Consider the following 4,427-nt stretch of genomic DNA (forward strand, 5'->3'; position numbering starts at 1 on the left):
CGGGGAGCCTGCTTCCTCCTCTCTCTCTCTGCCTGCCTCTCTGCCTACTTGTGATCTCTGTCTGTCAAATAAATAAATAAAATCTTTAAAAAATAAATAAAATAAAAGAGAGGAAGTGCTAAGGGAGAGGGAGATTTGCAATTGAAAAGTCTGAAAGGAGGGAAGAGGCTGGATTGGAGACAAAAATGTAGGAGTCATCAGGAAAAAAAAATGATTATCTATTTTAGAAAAAAAAAAAAGAGAGATTTAAAGCCCAGATACTGAATACCCCCTGGGGTGTGACCACAGGTAGAGAAGAGGGCCACGCTGCGGCTGTCAGGACATGAGGAGCTAGCAAAGGGGCCTGAGAAGGAGGAATCAGTGTGGTAGGACAAAAATTAGGACGGTGTATTATCTTAAAAGTCAGGTGGGGGGCACCTGGGGGGTCTGAGTCTCAGCCGAAATAAAATCAATCTGACTCTTGATTTCGGCTCAGATCACCATCTCAGGATCCTGGAATGGAGCCCCACATCAGACTGTAGGCTCAGCAAGGAGTCTCCTTATCCCTCTCTCTCTGCTCCTCAACACTCCCATGCTCACTCTCTCTCCCTCTCTCTCTAAAACAGGTAAATAAGGGACGTCTGGGTGGCTCAGTTGGTTGAGCGTCTGCCTTCATCTCAGGCAGTGATCCCAGGGTTGTGGGATCGAGTCCTGTGTTGGGCTCCCTGCTCAGTGTGGAGTCTGCTTGTCTTCCCTCAGTCCCTGCCCCCTAGCTTGTGCTCTCTCTCTCTCTCTCAAATAAATAGATAAAGTCTTTAATAAAATAAAACAGGTAAATAAATCTTTTTAAAAAGTCAGCTAAGAAAGTTTCTAGAAGGGGACATGATCAACTGTAACAAAGGCTGCTGATCACCAAGTAAAATGACACTGACAACTGAACTTTGGCTTTGGAAACATGAAGGTCACAGGTAGCCTTGACAAGAGGAATTTCAGCAGGGTAGGGGGCAAAAGCCTGAAGGGAGTAGGCTGAGAGATTGGGAGGACATTTATATGTCAGAATATGATGAGGCTATGGGGCGCCTGGGTGGCTCTGTCAGTTAAGTGTCTCCTTTCGGCTTGGGTCATGATCTCGGGGTCCTGGAATGGAGCCCCTCATTGGGCTCCCTGCTCAGCAGAAAGAAGCGTGCTTCTCCCTCTCCCTCTGCCCCTCCCTCTGCTCATGCTTACTCTCTTTCTAAAATAAATAAAAATAAAATCTTAAAAAAAAAAAGAATATGGTGAGGCTGCATAACAACGGGTGATGAGGGCACCTGAGTAGCTCAGTTGGTTGGGTGACTGCCTTCGGCTCAGGTCATGATCCTGGAGCCCCAGGGTCAAGTCCTGCATCAGGCTCCCAGCTCCATGGGGAGTCTGCTTCTCCCTCTGCCCTTCTCCCCTCTCACGCTCGCTCTCACTCTCTCTCACCCTCAAATAAATAAATAAAATATTTCAAAAAATAAAAAAAAGGTGATAAAGATCCCTATTCATTGATAAACCAAAATAGTAAAGCTACTTTGTTAAGTCAAAAAGGAAAGATGTAGGGGCACCTGGGTGGCTCAGTCATTAATTATCTGCCTTCGGCTCAGGTCATGATCCCAGGGTCCTGGGATCGAGCCCCACATCGGGCTCTCTGCTCAGGGGGACGCCTGCTTCTCCGTCTCCCACTCCCCCTGCTCCAAATCTGGCTTCTTGCTCAGCAGGGAGCCTGCTTCTCCCTCTGCCTGCAGCTCCCCCTGCTTGTACTCTCTCTCTCTGACAAATAAATTATTAAAAAAAAAACACACACACACACATGGGGGAATAAGGAATTTATATTACTATTTGCTTGTGCATGCATAAACTGGAAGATTTTATTTATTAGTCACACTGATTGGATGGGATGGGAACTGGAAAGATGGTGGACAGGGGAAAGACTGAGAATTTTGGGGTGCCTGGGTGGCTCAGGTCATGATCCCAGGGTCCTGGAATCGAGCCCCGCATTGCTCCCTGCTCAGTGGGGAGCCTGCTTCGCCCTCTCCCACTTCCCCTGCTTGTGTTCCCTCTGTAGCTGTGTCTCTCTCTGTCAAATAAATGAATAAAATCTTTCTAAAAAATGAGAATTTTCACTATATATCTTTTTATATATTGGAAACTTCTTTTTTAAAAGATTTTTTAAAAAAATTATCTGAGAGAGAGAGAGAGCACGAACAGAGTGAGGGGCAGAGGGAGAAGCAGACCCCCACCGAGCAGGGAGCCCGACGCAGGACCCAATCCCAGAACCCCAAGACCATGACCTGAGCCGAGGGCAGATGTCCAACCAACTGAGCCATCCAGGTGCCCTTATTGGAAATTTTCTTGCACTTGCGAATGTATTACCAATTCAAAATAATGAATTTCAGGGACACTGGGTGACTCAGTGAGTTAAGCATCTAACTCATGATTTTGGCTCAGGGTATGACCTCAGGGTCCTGAGATCAAGTGGCATGTCGGGCTCCAAGCTGGGCCTAGAGCCTGCTTAAGGTTCTCTCTCCCCCTCTCCCTCTGTTCCTCCCTAAAAAAAGAACAGAAGAAGAAGAAAACACTAATGAATTGCAAAAATTAAATAGTTTAATTTAAATTAATAAGAGAAAGGAATGGGTGGCGAAGTGGAAGAGATGATGAATACAGACCATCACCATCTTTTGAGATGCTTTGCTGTAAAGGGAAGGAGAGAAGGGCAGACACTGGAGGGGGAGGAGGAGCTAAGAAAGCTTGTTTTAGGCTGGAAGAAATTACAGCGTGCTCACATGCTGCTGGGATAATCAAGTAGAGAGGAGAGTGATGTTGCAGAAGAGGGAGGACAGCCCTTGGAGTGATGACTTCGGGTGGTTGAGAAGCCCAGGGATCCCAGAGAAGGAGAGGTGGGCTGCGATGTAGTGGCAGGGGGGTGAGAGAGAGTTCTCTCCCGCCTCCTTCTCTCGGAGAAGCACCAAGCGGGGTCATCAGCTGTGAGTGAGAAGAGCTCGGAAAGACATTGGACATTTGAGGACAGGAAACAGACAGAAATTTACCCTGACAAATACTGGGAAAGCCCAATGAACACAGAGGTAATGATGAAGATACCGGCAGAGCCAGACACAGGGAGAGAGTTTATAGATTGTGGAGTGTGGGAAAGTTCTCAAATTCATCTGAAGACCCATTTATCATTCTGTATTTCATTGTCTCCTTCACTAGATTCTAAGTTCCATGAGGACAGTGATGACTTTGTTCTTGTTCTCTGTTATATCTTCAGCCAGTAGCACCGTGCCCAGCCTGTAGTGGGTGTTCCAGAAAGAGTCATCAAAAGAATGAATGAATCAAGATTGCTAGAAATAGGGGTGCCTGGATGACTCCGTCGGCTAAGCATCTGCCTTCAGTTCAGGTCATGATCCCGGCCGGGATCCTGGGATCGAGCCCTGCATCGGGCTCCCTGCTCCGTGGGGAAGCCTGGTTCTCCCTCTCCCCATGCTTGTGCCCTTTGTACATGTCCAATATATACATGTCCAATACATAAGTAAAATCTTTATTAGAAAAAAAGAATACTAGAAACAATGGGTAATGATCCAAAGTCCTCAGTGTAAAAGGCACTTCTATGAATATTCACTTGGTAAGTCTGACCCACAAGCACCACATCATGAGTCCTCTTAGAGCACAACCTCAGGACATGGGTCTTACTGGGGACCAGGATATGGGGACCAGGATATGGTGTGATTTGCATACCCTGCTTCGCACGGCCTGCTTCGTGTTCAATGGGTACCGTCTTTCCCTGGCCACTGGGAAACACTAGGAGGGAAGCATTCTCACTGCTATTCTGACCTCTGAATGAAAGGCTGTCAGGGACGGACAAGCAGGAGGGCAACTGCCGCAGATGCTGGTTAGAACAGCAGGCTTCCTTCCAGCAGGCGGGAGTGCTAGGCTAATGACAGTAATAACACAGAGCATGAAGGGCAAGAGTCTGGAGGGGCGTGGGTGTGAGCAGAGACTCAACCTACAGCATTCAGCACAGGGCAGAGATCAGGGAGGGCAGGCAGACAGAGAGGAAAGGCAGGTGGAGAGCAGAGCAGAGAATGGGCAGGGGTCCCGGGTGAAGTTTACCAAGCAATAAATAATGAGCATCTACTATGTGCCAGGCTCTGAGGTGAATAAGAGAGTGAATAAGACAAATGAGATCTTTGTTCTCTAGTGTATGGTGGCTGGGGGGTGGGGGTGGGACAAGGGCAGGGGGAGGCAATAAACAGTAAGCAAATATAAGATCATTTCAGAGAGTGATGAGTTGGAAAAACAATGAAACATATTGAAAAAACAAGATGGGTGAGTGAATGACAGAAGGGAACCAACCAGGTGAAGAAGCGGGTGAAGGGTGGGCATTTCAGGAGGAGACAGTCAAAAGTGTCAGGGTGCTAAGGGAGTCA

Source organism: Lontra canadensis, unplaced genomic scaffold (genome assembly GCF_010015895.1).
Source record: "Lontra canadensis isolate GAN:19392208 unplaced genomic scaffold, GSC_riverotter_1.0 scaffold53, whole genome shotgun sequence".
Lineage (NCBI taxonomy): Eukaryota > Metazoa > Chordata > Mammalia > Carnivora > Mustelidae > Lontra > Lontra canadensis.